The sequence below is a fragment of the Euprymna scolopes genome, chromosome 42 (genome assembly GCF_053919585.1).
Source record: "Euprymna scolopes isolate OS-2025 chromosome 42, ASM5391958v1, whole genome shotgun sequence".
NCBI lineage: Eukaryota > Metazoa > Mollusca > Cephalopoda > Sepiida > Sepiolidae > Euprymna > Euprymna scolopes.
In genome coordinates, this window is record NC_136523.1 from 49,281,609 (window position 1) to 49,297,523 (window position 15,915).

Consider the following 15,915-nt stretch of genomic DNA (forward strand, 5'->3'; position numbering starts at 1 on the left):
GAGTTTGCCTCCTGAATACCTTTAACTTGACATATATATAAGTAATGAAATCAAAAGGATGTAGTGTTTACTTGATATACGCAATGGTAAACTTCAAACTAATATAAATACCAGTATTTATATATAGACAATTTAATCCCAACCGAATAAAAAAGCTCAATACGCAATAGAGAGTAGAGCTTATTATAAGAGAAAGAAAATTAAAACTGTAAATGTTTTTTTGGAGTATTCAGTCGAACAATAACTTTTGATTGTGAAGTTCAACTTTCAGTTTTAATTTTCTTTCTCATATATGTGTGTGTGTGTGTGTGTGTGTGTGTGTGTGTGTGTGTGTGTGTGTGTGTGTGTGTGTGTGTGTGTGATTGCATTAGTTGTTATATTTATGGGGGATAGTGCTGAATATAGTGATGGCGCTAATAAAATATGCTTGGAGACGACTCAACAGCATCACACGGTTAAAAATAGTTTTTTTTTTTTTTTTTTTTTTTTAGGGGGGCGGGGATAAGAACGGTTGGGATTTATGAATTTCGGGGTGGTGAGAATATCTTCCCGAATGGTGAAAAGTTGTTCGAAGCAATTAAGTGTCACGCGCGGAATCTGTTTCCTGTTCAAGAAACACGATTTCACGAAACCCCGAACGTCGACGAGATATTTACCTCGCACGACTTCTGATACAATCCAACCTCTCATTCATCGGCCGAATTCGAAGATGACACGGATAAGCATCCTCCTCCACAAGGACCTGCTTTCCATCCGCTCACGTTGGGGTCAAATAAATGGAAGCAGAAGAAATGACCAGAAATATTGATTATTTGACCGTCCAACGCGGCTCAAATTACCAGCGTAATCAGGAAAGATATGCGAACACTTTTTCTACATAACTAATAATCGAGTGTATAAAGCACAGTTGTCTGTGTGTTTGTATGTGCAGCTAAAACTTAAAAAATACAGAACAACTTACAAAGTTGGTATTTTTTTTTTTTTTAACAAGCCGAACATGCGAGGTCTCCCTTCACAAGTGAATAAATCTGGAAAGAGAATTTTGAGAGTGGCCAATATATAGAAGAGGATTGCTATATCAAGGAAGGTGAGTGGTGTAAAGGTGGAACATACCTTGTGCAATGCATGTTACGTAAAGAAACTGTTTTCCTTGGTGCGCATTGTACTGATACATTGAAGGTTGCAAGAAGCATTTATGTTATGACTGTGATGAATTGAATAAAGAAAGAAAACTTGCCACGCGCAGGTGGAATACTTAGACCAAATGTTGTAAGTTTGTAATTGCAAGAAATGATGGCTTTGGCATTGGCATGTCGATCATGATGAAGTTGTATATTGGTAATGTTGACTGCAGTGAGACAAGTTATGCCTGTGATTGTTGTTAAAAATTGGATTTGAAAGGTTCTGAATAAAAAAAAATACTTTTCCCATGACTAATGTTTGTGTAAAATTAAAAAAAAAAAATTCAAAGAGTGGTTATTGAGAAAAGTGCGAACAACCAAACAGATAAAAGATCTGGAGGCAATTTTACCCCTATAATGGCCCGGGAGGGGGGGGGCAACCAGAGTTATCCTGGAAAATCTATTCTAGCAAAAATTTACTTTTACCATGACTAATGTTAGTGCAAAATTAAACAAAAAAAAAAATCCAAGGCATGGTTATTGAAAAAAGTGTAAACGGGATTGAATTCCTAGGTCCAATCTCTCTTTTGTCAGGGGGGGGGGGGGGCAATAAGAGTAACCCCGAAAAAAACAAAAAAAAAAAAATAAATAAAGGATTCATTCTTTGGGGGTCAAAAGGTCATCTGTATCATTTAATGTTATCAAGAATTAATTACGATTTTTAATGTTATCATGCAGACCAGGAAATAAGTCAGCATTTTTCTTTTTTCAAATTGAAAGGCTCTAACACCTTATTTTATGAATCTTTTTTAACCAAAGAAAGTGCGCAGGAGAAACTTAGTTTTAATAGTGCTCTGGAGGAATCCTTAATTTTTTTATGCGCTTTTTGTAGTGCTCTGAAGATCTTAGCGTTATCTTTCAACCCTTTACATAAAAAAGATAATTTCTATTTTTGGGTGGGGAGGGGGGGCAAACTTAACACTATTTAACATCTAGTTATTTTTTTAAGGCCCTGGGCAACGCCGTGTAACACTGTTAGTCTATAATATAAGGGCAATTGTCTGTGTGCATGTTTGTAAGTCTGACTAAAAGTCAAAGACAATAAAACAAGGACCTACAAAGTTTGTGTTTTTTTGATCGGTGTTGCCCTCATATTATATACGGCATAATCACGTTGACACACTGGTTCTTGTCAGATCGCCAAAGTTAAACAATGTTGAGCCTGGTTAGTACCAGATGGGTGACCATTTCGGAATTCTAGGTGCCGTATGTGCTCTCTGCTTATCTCGGTATTTGTTTCCAGTCATCCTGTACACACACTTCACTTGCCACTGGTATTTAACAGTCTCGACTCGTATGTGGCTGGAGATTGTGCACCTCCTGTCACAAAAATTATTATGCACAGGCACCCCTTTGTGGGTATCCATGGTCTGTCAAAGACTCAAGGAGCCTGTTGCCCCGATGAATAATATCTAAAATTTAGAAAACTTATTTATTCTCTGAGAATCAACTGGCTCAGTTTCCATCAGGGTAGGGGTTAGTTTTTCAGTGTTGTTATGTACGAATTCAGAAAGAAAATGCAGATTCATTTTTAGAGGAATCTATGGCACTTCTGCATTATATGGACGGTGCCATTGTTAGGGAGCAATAACTTTCTTCTTGGTCAAATAACAGGGTAAATAAATAACAAACACACGTTTTTTTTTTGTTTTAACACAAAAATATTTAAAAGCGAAAACATTTATTGTATAAAAATGTATGAATATATAATTGTAAAAACATTTATTGTATAAAAATGTATGAATATATAATTGCAAAAACATTTATTGAAAAGTCTGTGTAAGAAAATATAATTTTAATAAAACAATTTTGGAATTAAAGCAACATTGGAATTTTTTCCCAAAAACATTTTTTGAATAAAATTGGATTTTCTTCTCAACAATTTAATAATTTAAACGAAACATTTTTCGAATTAAAACAATATTTATTTTATTTATTATTTTTTGAAACATTTTTTTTAAAATAAAATTGTCACTGTAACAAAATAAAGTTTTAATTTTTAAATTAATAAACAATGTGAATGGAGACCAAAGCCACCAGACGACAGTTTAGTGAAAAGCACCAAAATATATTGCGCCGCCCGTGTAATGCAGAAGTGCCGAATCTATAATCTATCTGTATATATGTCCAGTTAGAGATAGGATGCACGGGAGAAAGAAAGGGGGGTATAGGTAGAGGGAAGATTAAAATCGTAAAGACAAAAAGATAGAGAGGTAGAAGTTTTAATAGAAATAAGTTACACTTTTGTCCCGGGCAATATCGGGTAGCCTGCTGGTTCGTTATAAGAGCAGTTGTCGATGTATTATGTCCAGCTAAAACTCTAAAACTACAAAACAAGTGCTCACAAAGTTGCTATTTTTTTGATCAGCATTTCACTGAATCGAACTGTTCGCCCTTGCTTGAATCTTGTCCACCAAAATATTTTCTCTCTCTCTCTATATATATATTTATATATATACACACACACACACACACACACACACAAAAAAAAAAAATTAAAAAAATTAACAGCTTAAAGCCAAATAAGTGCAGAATCTCATTCAATGAGCAAACATATTTGTTTATTAAAATTAAATTTGATATTTCGATTTATAACACAATCTTCATCAGGAAATAGCAGTTTTTTCTTTTTACGTGCTATGGCGGTGGTAAAGCTTGGCACGTCTTCCTTCAGATGTTGGCAAAGTATAAGGTTTTAAATGTCCGGTAGAGTAGAAACCGATTTTCCTTGATAATAGTGACACTTTTTCCCTTGATAACAGTGAAAACCTTTCACCTTATTAACAGTTAACCCCCCCTTGATAACAGTGAAAACTATTCTCCTTGATAACAGTGAAAACTATTCTCCTTGATAACAGTGAAAACTATTCCCCTTGATAACAGTGAAAACTATTCCCCTTGATAACAGTGAAAACTATTCCCCTTGATAACAGTGAAAACTATTCCCTTTGATAACAGTGAAAACTATTCCCCTTGATAACAGTGAAAACTATTCCCTTTGATAACAGTGAAAACTATTCCCCTTGATAACAGTGAAAACCTTTCCCGTTGATAACAGTGAAAACTATTCTCCTTGATAACAGTGAAAACTATTCCCCTTGATAACAGTGAAAACTATTCCTCTTGATAACAGTGAAAACTATTCCCCTTGATAACAGTGAAAACTATTCCCCTTGATAACAGTGAAAACTATTCCCCTTGATAACAGTGAAAACTATTCCCTTTGATAACAGTGAAAACTATTCCCCTTGATAACAGTGAAAACCTTTCCCGTTGATAACAGTGAAAACTATTCTCCTTGATAACAGTGAAAACTATTCCCCTTGATAACAGTGAAAACTATTCCCCTTGATAACAGTGAAAACTATTCCCCTTGATAACAGTGAAAACTATTCCCCTTGATAACAGTGAAAACCTTTCCCCTTGACAACAGTGAAAACCTTTCCCCTTGACAACAGTGAAAACCTTTCCCCTTGACAACAGTGAAACCCACTCCCGTTGATAACAGTGAAAACTATTTCCCTTGATAACAGTGAAAATTATTCCCCTTGATAACAGTGACAATCTCCCCCTCCCAATAATTTTTTTTTCCAATTGTTAACAAACCCAACAAATCGGCAAAAAAATTAGCGGATCTAGTTCGTTGTGTCTTCAGAATTGTCTAATCGAAATCAAGACGCTAATTAATAAAACAATCGTCCATTACTGACTCATCAAACGCTGGCATTTATATTCACCACTCAGCCCAATTATTATATATATAACATTAGGTTAATGATGAGACCGTGTAATTTCATTCTTGTTTTCTTTGTTTTTCTTCTTTCTTTCATTCTTCTTTGGCTTCTACTTCTTTTCATCTTTTCTTTTTATTTCTTCCTTGCAGTTTTCTTCTTACTACCCCCTTCTACTTATATTCGCCATTACCTCAGCCTTCTCCTTTTCCTTTTTTTTTTTTTTACACAGGCATCACCACATTATCAAGGCCAAGAGGCCACTCAAGGATAAGGGTTAAAGAGTATACAGTAGAAATTGGACAATATAGTAATCATTAGTAATGAAAATTCGGCAAATATGTTAACTTATGTGAAACGGCTCATCAAAAACTTGTTTACGTTAGACTTGAACACAACCATATTGTTGTCAGCTGGAAAGCAGGAAAACGGAAGACAATTCCACAGGCGTGCAGTTCTAAGAAAGAAGCTTTGTTCATGGAACCTACGTTTAGGTTTAGGCACAGATAAAGAGTGGGGGGGATTATTGATAGTGTTTTCAGCTAGACGAGTGTTTCTTGTAAAAGTTTGGTGAGGGAGGACCATAGACTGAAGCTCAGGAGAACACTTTCCATGAAAATAATGATACATCAGAGACAAACTCGCAACATCTCTTCTGTGAGATAGAGGTTGCAGGGAAGAGAAAAGGACATCTCTTACGAGGCTACGAAGTCTATTTTGAACTCTATCAAAGCAGGACAAGTTCTTTCTAGCAGCTCCTGCCCAGATGTGGCAACAGTATTCCATCTTTGGACGTACCTGGCTCTTATATAGATAGAGAATTGCATCAGCAGTGAGATATCTACTGGATCGATAGAAAGATCCCACCATTTTTCCAGTGGCCTTGGCAACAGATTTGATGTACGTGTTCCATTTACGATCAGGAGTAATGGTCAAGCCCAGAAGCTTGTCAAAACTTGAGGCCTCCCCAAGACGAGAGCCATTCATTTCAATTGATGCCAGATGTGGATCAGAATGTTGATGATGTAAAGAGAGAAGCTTGGTTTTAGATGCATTAAAAGTAACCAGCCACTCCTTTCCCCATTGTACCACGTGCTCAAGGTCAGAGGAGAGAGAATCAGAGAGAACTTAGTCGTTTACTGTCTTAGATGTGCTACCATAAATGGTAGTGTCATCAGCATAAATGTCTACAAATGATGTAAGGATGTGATTTTGAAGATCATTAATGTAGATCAGGAAAAGAGACCTCTGAGGGACACCAGCATTAATACTGTGAGCTTCTGGTTTTTGCCCCTCAACTACTACTCTTATGAACCTATCAGAGAGAAATGATGTAATAATTGAGAAGACATTTCCAGCTATACCATAGCTGGAGATCTTGTGAAGTAAACCTTCATGCCATACCCTATCAAAAGCCTTAGATATGTCAAGAGCAATTGCCCTAGAAAGGTTGCCTCCGTCAAGGAATTTGCTAATCCTATGAGATATAACTGTAAGCACATCTGCTGTAGATCTAGCAGAACGGAAACCATATTGAGTGTCACTAAGAAGGTTATTTTTGTTGAGATGGTTGATTACTTCTGTATTTAACACAGATTCCAGCAACTTACTCATGACGCACAGGAGACTTATTGGCCTGTACTGAGAGGGGGATTAGCGATCACCTGAATTCTTAAATACAGGGCATACTGATGAGATTTTCCAGGGTGATGGGAAGCTATTCTCCTTAAGACAACGTTTAAACAGTTTTGTAAGTATGGGTGCTAGTTCTAGTTGAAGTTTTTTTGAGTACTATAATTGGAATACCGTCAGGGCCAGTTGCTTTACTGGAATCAAGGTTTTTGATTAGCTTGGCAACATCACGTACAGATATATGTATATCAAATAGCGTGTTTTCTAATGCAGGAGGAAATATTGGGGGTTGGCGGCCTTGGTAGCAAAGGGTAGAATTAGCTGCAAAGTTCTTGGAAAAGAGTTTGATTACCTCAGTTCTTTTCCTTACCTCCGCCTTCTTCTATTGCCTCCCCCTCTTCTTATCTCCCTCCTAACTATTTAGGTTAGGTATGTTCACAAGTTTATACATTTGTCTGTTTCTATGTGTAGGATTCACTTCCTCTTCTTATTTCTTTTATTCTTCTTTTTTCCTTCTCCTTTTCGTCTTATTTTCTTTCCTTTCTTCCCGCTTTTACTTCTTCCTTTCCTTTTTCTTCTTGCCTCCCTCTTCTTCCTTACACATTTCTTCTCCCTTTATTATCCATTACCCCCTATTCCTCCTTTTCCTCACCTACCTCTTCGTCTTCCTATCCTTCCTCTTCTGCGTCTTCCTTGCCTCCTCTTCTTCTAACTTCTATACAAAGTTAAGTATGTGTATATGTTTATGTATTTGTATGTTTGTATGTACAGAATTCACGTCTAAACTAATTAAATTATTATGAATTTTGAAACACAGTTAGCTGCTAGTTGTGAAGGGTTCGAATGTGGACTATAAAACTAAATATAGTCCACATTCGAACCCTTCACAACTAGCAGCTAACTGTGTTTCAAAATTCATAATAATTTAATTAGTTTAGAGGGAGATAAGAAGAGGGGGAGGCAATAGAAGAAGGCGGAGGTAAGGAAAAGAACTTTGCAGCTAATTCTACCCTGTTGTTTTATACAAAGAGGGCCGAAAGAGGAGGGGGTGAAAGGTCTTTGTGAAAATTCGGATGTTTCCGATTTTCATGAAATAGACAATATTTTAATAAAAATATTCTACAAATTTTATTTTTTTGAAGAATTTGATGTTTTATTTTTCATTTTTTAGTGAACGAAATCAGGGCACAACCTTTAATTTCAAAATTCAAATATATCAGGTTTTCATTCAATGTGATCCAAAGATTCCTTGAATTTCATTTTTTTCTGAAGACGACGTAAGGTTAAAACTAAAAATTTGATACTTTTAGAATCAAAATCATGTAACAGATTCTGATAAAAATTGTATAAGGATTCTAGATATAAGGTTTACTATCATTATACAAGGTGCCATCAATAAGTTTCCAGGCTTTTTTGTACAGGTATTTAAAATTTTCATAAACTCTTGAAAATTCATTATGTTATTTCTATACATCTTATGAGATGACTGACCAATTTTCATGATTTCAGGTTCAAATGAACACCTACAGCCGGAATTGGAATACATCCTACTAAAGCTGGATTGTCACAGCTGGTGAATTTCAAAAATGCAATCTGGTCATGGCAACACTTTAGAAGAACGATATACAATAAAATTCTGTTTTAAACTTGGAAAAAGTGCCACAGTATGGAATACTTCAGACTGCCTTTGGACCATCTTGTATGAATCTTAGTAAAATGGAGTTATCTCCCTCAGACCAATGGCGAATTATCCAAAAGCGCCTATTTTGTGCTATCCAGAAAAATATCAAAATATATTTATTTATCAAATATAGTTTTCATTTCATGGAATTTAATAATTGATAAACAAATTAAAATTACATCTAGGTGAAACACATAATATCATTGGTAAAAATAATAAAATATTATAACAATAATTTAACACTATCAAACATAAATGCCAATTCATGCTTCAACAAGAATTTATGATTCTCTGAGAACCTAATGCAAATAGGCATCCTATAACACCCAGTTCCTGGCAAAAACATATCTCAGCCGAGCAGTTGTACATATCTCTTTATGAAGATGAGATCTACCTTGAAAATTCGTCCGGTTAGTAATTATTAATGGATTAATAATACGTTTAGAAATTTAACAAAAATCGGAATTATCTAAAAGTTTATGTAGCGCTTCCATCCCATCTTTGTCCCGTTTGTATAAAATAATTTCAATAAGATAATACCATATTACCTCCTACATGCTTAGCGAAAATCATAGTAAATTGATAAAAATGTCATAATATTATAACAATGATGTTACAATATCAAACACAAATGCGAATGCACACTTCAACAGGCATCCTATAATTTCCGGCCCTTGACAAAAACACATCAATCGAGCGGCTGTACATAGATTTTTTTTCTTTCTGAAGATGAGGTCTATCTCAAAAATTAAAAAAACATAACACCACTATACCATCCTGGTTCGACAAAGTATGTTGGCAAATATATAATAATCGAAAATATTGAAATTTTTCAATAGTGCCATTCATCGTGTTTAATTTGTCTGGTGCCCACCGGCGTTTTGCTACAAGATTGTATTGTTCTTACAAAAAAAAAAAATAAATAAATAAAAATAAAAAATAACATAGGAAATATTGCAAAAAGAATTTTGCGACAATCTTACAATTTTTTAATTTCCTTTTAAGAACAATTGCACGATGCTCTATCTTTATAAAATTAAATACATTCATATGTTTACATATACAAGATTCACTCCTAAACTAATTAAATTAGGAAACCCCTACTATTATATGAAAGAGACCTTGTGTACATGTGAGTTTGTTCCTTCTGGACTCGAAAACGGCTGGGTCGATTTTTAAGAAATTTGACATGAAGTTACTTTATGTGCCTGGCAGTGTTCTTAGATAGGTTTTGTATCAGAATGTCTTCGATAAGTATCGATAATCGAAATAATCTGATTAAAGAAGGAACAGGTGATTTTGACCAAAGTTAACACCTTCACACATCCTAACATCACAAGTGCATTTGAGAAGTTTTATTACCACACAAGCTGAAAGGCCCAACATATAAAATTAACAGTAGGTTCTAGGATATGACAGGGGCGCACTCGATACGAAGGTTTCTGCTTAGAGAGCAATTGAAGAATGATACTTGAATTTTGAATTTTTAACTTCAATTCAAGCCATTATATATAAAAAAAATAATATCTGTGCGTCATTTATTTTGTTTACTTTGTTTCGTATCCCGCAGTTTTCTTTTTTCTAAAAGACTTGTCAGAGTCTTCAAACACAACTTCTTATACACTATGCACAATGCTTCAAGTAAACAACTACACCTTCCTCTTAACAGATAAAATTATTTTGTCGAATTTTCAAAGTTAGGCTTAAATAGCATTTTAAGCTAACAAATCAAACAGACTGACTAGCTAATCTTATATATATATATATATATATATATATATATATATATATATATATGGCTACTTCATTAAATCACATAAATTCATATACAAAAGTATAATTTTATGCTTAAACTTTAAGTATTTACTTCAACAGTGCTCAATACATAGGTAGAGATAGGTGGTAAGTTATAAAAATATATGTGGCAATTAAGCTACACGAATCCTAGTGTGGATAAAACGCGGAATATTCTGTGTAGCTTAATTGCCATATATATAATTTTTAAATTAAATTGTAATGAAGTATCTTTTTATATTGCCAATAATATAGTACAATATATTATTGTACTATATTATTGGCAATATAAAAAGATACTTGATTACAATTTAAATTAAAAATTACTTAGCCTGCTTCAAATAATACAGAAAAAGAGCTGATCACAGCATGAAATGTTACCGTCCATTTAAGTCCCCATTCTACCGAGGACAGCTTGAAAGCGGATACGTTAACTAATCATGTCTTTTTGAAACAATAGACATCAACTGAGAATCGATTTCTCCTCCCACTAATAAGCCAGTCTAAACAGGGAGGACATTTTTGGAACTGATTAAAGTCATATCATATTTCTAAGGAGGGGGAGGGCGGAAGTGCATTCTTTACCTCTCTCTCTCTCTCTATATATATATATATATATATTATATATATATAAAAGCGAAAATGTGTGTATGTATGTATATGTGTTCGCTTTTTGTGTATGTCTACAAAAGGCTTTTTTCGTCGTGATTCTCGGTTGGCTCGCTCCTTCTTAAAACTTTTTATATGCTGTCTAAATAATAATATCTACGACTAAGGAACTCTGGTCGCAGCTATCTTTAATTTACCCGACTTTTACAAGCTATTTTCGAGATATTTTTTGATCGCCACGTAGCGGGGAAAACAAAAACTGGCTTCCAGCACAAAACTAGGTCAAACATCACGCGACTTAACGTTCTCGCACCTGTTAATTTTGCTTTATAAACGTCAGCTTACCACATTTATCAATTCATCTATTCCCGTGGTCGAGATGGTTAGGTCGCAGGTCCCCGCCCCCATTTCCTTTCCGCCTCAAAGGTTCGGGGTTCAAGCCTACCTTTCTACTAAAACTTTTTTTTTCTTTTACACCGCCAAAAACCCGGCCAACGTTTTTTTTTTTTTTTTAAGCAGGGTTGTTTTGATCTACCCCCTCCCCAACACACACCTCCGAACACCCGGGTAAGACCAGGTACCCCCCGCTAGTATATCTATAAAAGTGAGGGTGTGTGTGAGGACACTTCTCAACCTATATACTCAACGAATTTTTTATCTACAAACTTGAAATGTGCTATATAGAGTATCTAGACAGGTGGAAAACGTTTTGATCGGTTTCCATTCGGTAAAAGGGTTGCTAAGAAGTCAAAATAGAAAAATTGTTACTTGGAAGTCGGATTTTTATCTGTTTGCTAACTGTTTCACGAGGTTTGACAAAAAATTTCTGAACATTGCGTCAAGTTAGTTCAGTGGTTATCGTACTTGACTCCCTGTCTAGGTTTGCGTTTTGAGTTTTTTTTGTTTTTTTTTTTACTTGCAAGAAACGAACTGCACTTGGCTCGAGTTTTTTTTTTTTTTTTCATTTTTACTTACAAGAAGTGAAAAAAATAATACTCGCGTGCACATGTCTTAGTTTCTTTTTGTTTTTTTTTTACTTCATTTTTCAAAGGAATTTAACGTTACATTTAATACCTGGCAACACAGGTACATCTAGTTTGTTATATAAAGGAAAGTTATTTTCTGTGTGTGTACAGCTAAAACTAAAGAAATATTAAACAAATATTCGCAAAGTTAAAATTTCATGTTGATCTGGATGTATAATATCTAAAATTTAGCATTTTTTTTTTTTTTAATTTTTGACGCTAAACTGGTGCAGGTTTTGTCAGGAAGAGACTGTTTTCCAGTCACTCCATGTGCTAACTAAAGGGAAGTAACTCTTTTCCAACGAGTTATTTCCCTAATGCCAAGCCATTCCTCGAATCCCTACCTATACAGGGTGTTCCAAAAGTCTTGGGAACATTAAGCAGATATGAGGACTTGAAATGTGCCCAAGAATTTTGGAACACCCTGTATATAAAAAGCATTTCCTTTCTGTTTCTCTTCCTCTCTTCTACTGGTGTATAAAATCAACAGTAGATTCTTTGATAAGACAGGGATGCGTTCGAGATGGATGTTTCTGTTTAGAGCACAACTGAACCAGGATACTTAACTTTTGCATTATTATTCATCGGACTACTGTTCTCATTTTGAGTAAAATTTTCACAACGTTTCAGTCGATATAACCTCCGACCTTCTTCAGGTGTATCTTGTCAAACTTGGGAATGTTTCTGTCGAACTCAGGAATTTGGATGGAACTTTGAGCGGAACCCTTTATTTACTTCACGGGGATAGCGTGCTCTTGTTCCGTCAGGCATGACTAGATAGAGGTCCTAAGTAATTCACAAATATATTTTTTGGTCACCCACACTTGTGAATTCCTTAGGACTTCTATCCAGTCATGGCTGATGGAACAAGAGCATGCTACCCCACATGAAGTAAATAAAGGGTTCCGCTAGAAATTCCGTCCAAATTCCAGAGTTTGACAAGATACACCTGAAGAAGATTGGAGGTTATATCGACCGAAACGTGAAAATCACACTCAAGATGGGAATAGTAATCCGATGAATAATAATGCAAATAACCAAACCTCATCTCAAAAATTCAGAAGCGTCTTAATTTTTGCATTTTAAACTTTAATTCAAGCTATTAGATAAAAAATTGTAAAATCAACTGTAGATTCCTTACAGTGCAATGTTAATTACAATATATTGTGGACTAAGTCACTGCAGTGAGGCATGTGAAGCTTCCTCCTGGTACACTGTGGTTGGTCCCTGACAAGAGCAGGCAATAAATCGATTTGATTAAAAAAAAAAATTTAAAAAAATGGGTAATTTCACTGATTTCGATGACAATAAAAGTACTGAAAGTTTCAAATATTCGTTGATCCTAATTAATTTCAGACAATGCTGGCTCTTTATGCTAGTAATTTATAAAAGTGTGTATGTGTCAGTATCCAGAGATAGGAATGGGCAGAGCGGAGAAGATAGGAGGTGAAGACAGGGAGGGGGGGGGGAGAGAGAGTTGATCCGAATTCTATTCGAGGCAACATCGGCTCTTTATGCTAGTAATTTATAAAAGTGTGTATGTGTCAGTATCCAGAGAGAGGAATGGGCTGAGCGGAGAAGATAGGAGGTGAAGACAGGGAAGGGGAGAGAGAGAGAGTTGATCCTAATTCTATTTGAGGCAACATCGGCTCTTTATGCTAGTAATTTATAAAAGTGTGTATATGTCTGTGCCCAGAGAGAGGAATCGGCTGAGCAGAGAAGATAGGAGGAGGTGAAGACAAGGAAGGGAGAATTATAGGAGGAGAGAAAGAGATAGAGAAAGGGCAAACTATAGGGGGTAGGAGATAGAAAGAGAAAAGTTTTAATAGAAGTGTTATGCTTTTGCCCAGGCAATGCCAGGTAGCCCTGCTAGTTTATGATACAAAAAAAAAAAACAACAAATTTTTGTGTATGGCTGCATCCAGCTAAAAGAAAAAAAACGCGATAAAACAAATATCCACCTGAATAAGTTTTGTTGTGCTTTGACTTATTTTAAAGTTTAAAAAAGAAACAAGGAAGGTAAATATTTTCTGAAATTTAGCAAAACTCATTTTTCGCTAATGGCTTCCAAACATTGTTTCCATTAATAATTACTTTTCTACCTTATCGCTTTTCAAAATGTTTGGATATGTTCATTACTGCAACATGATAATTCAGTAGATATCATTGATTTTACTTGAACTTAATATTTCGATTTTCGAATTTCACTCTAAAACAAAAAAGAAACACTAAATTTTATCATCTCCAAAGTATGAACAGACAGTCTGAAAACTTTTAAGATAAATAGCCAGAATGGTATGTTGTTTAATTCTCTCTTCCTGCAATAATTTAGACACCAGGTTTGGAAAGTGGGATTGAAAAGTCAGCGCCCTCGAGGAGAGGTATTCTGACTGGCAAAAAGTGCCTGGGTAGCCCCGTCGACATTCCCCGGTAAGAACTCCTCAGACAATCTATATATCTATAAAAGTGAAAATGTCTGTCTGTCTGTCTGTTTGTCTGTCTGCCTGTGTACACTTCCCTACCAAGTAACTCTGTCAATTTTCGGTCTACAGACTCGAGCTTAGAAATAAGGGGTAGAGAGATTTGGGAAAATCTTTTTAATCGATTTTCGGTCAGAAATTTGGCTGTCAAAGGGTCAAAGTTCAACGATTTGACCTTTGAGAACTCAACCAAACCCCTCCGCCAATTTTAGGTCTAAACACTTGAAATTTTAGATATAGGTTACTTGGACAGGGATCTAACTTTATAATTTGATTTGAGCCCAAAACAATAAATGTTAAGGGGTCAAAATTGGAGTCAAAGTTAAAAAAAAATTGACCTCCGTGGTCTCTACCAAATTACTCTGCCAATTTTTGGTCTAAACATTTGAAATTTTACATAAAGTGTATTCAGACATAGGGCAAGCTTTTTAATCGTTTTTTTTTTTTTTTCTGAAAATTTGGCTTCTAAGAGGTCAAAGTTGAAACGATTTTACCTTTGTGGTCTCTAGCAAACTATTTAGCTAATTTTGGGTCTAAACATTTGAAACTTTACATAAAGGGTATTCAGACATGCAGCAATCTTTTAAATCAGTTTTTGGGCGAAAAATTGGGTGGCAAGAGGTCAAAGTTTACAGAGTTGGCCTTTGCAGACTATCAAAGTCCTCCGCCAATTTAGGAGTCTAAACACTTGAAATTTAAGATGTAGGTTACTTGGACATGGATCAAACATTTTAACTTGATTTGAGCCCAAAACAGAGGTCATAATTTTAAAAAAAATTGATGTCTGCGGTCTCTACCAACTTTTCTCTATGGAAGTTAAGGAAGCTTATTATAGAGAAAGGCATTGCCGTATTCACATTTTTTATAATATACACAGGCACATAAAGTTATGATCAGTACATAAGGCCCGAGCAAAGCCGGGCAGAACTGCTAGTTAGCAATAAACTAACCCCATTCTCAAAGAGAGAAGGTAAAGCCTGGAAGAGTGGACCTTCTAGAACTGCACAGAACTTAATTCTCACCGCAAAATCAACAGGGATCCGATCATTACAGGAATGATCTAATTTTTGTTGATTTTGGGGGCCCAGGATAAAAATCTATAGCCGAGTGGGATAATTGGAAACTAAGGAGTCGAAGTCAAAATCTGAATTGGTTTTTATACAGACTGTCCAAAAAGTCACTGAATGGTTTTGAACGTAAATAGATTCCTGATATTTTTTCTGAAATTTTAACACAATCTGATTAAGACATAATTTTTTTGTTTTTTAATGCAAAAGTCAACCAATTTTTATTTGTGAAAAATAATGTCTTTTAAATGTTGCGCATTTTCAGCTTCGCATATTTGTGCTCTTTCCAAAACATTATTCATGGCAGATTGCAGAATCTCTGGAATGCGATTTAACTCTTATTTCGTTCCGCGAGCTGGCAGACCTTGAAACGTAAAACCCTAAACCCTGCAAGAATTTAAGGAAAATATCAGGAACGAAATAAGGAAGTTAAATCGCAATCCAGAGATTCTGCAATCTATCATGAATAATGTTTTGGAAAGAGGACAAATATGCGAAGTTGAAAATGAGCAATATTTAAAAGATTACTTTTCGTAAATATTGTTTGAATTTTGCATTAAAAAAAAAAAAATCCCCAATGTCTTAGATTGTGTTAAAATTACAGAAAAATATCAAAAAAATAAATTATCTATTTAAATTCAAAACCCTTCAGTGACTTTTTGGACACCCTGTACCTTCCGACTTCCACAATATCAGAAGTTTGCATTCATTGTAA

At 35.0% G+C, this 15,915-nt stretch overlaps 1 protein-coding gene and 1 pseudogene across 2 annotated transcripts in view; one reads left to right on the top strand and one right to left on the bottom strand.

The window, feature by feature from the left end:
* The window catches only part of LOC145267101 (E3 ubiquitin-protein transferase MAEA-like), a 981,197-nt gene that overhangs the window by 72,231 nt on the left and 893,051 nt on the right, over positions 1 to 15,915 (bottom strand). The gene's annotated exons all lie outside the window — the stretch shown is intronic.
* LOC145267405 (5S ribosomal RNA) lies at positions 2,278 to 2,394 on the top strand (annotated as a pseudogene).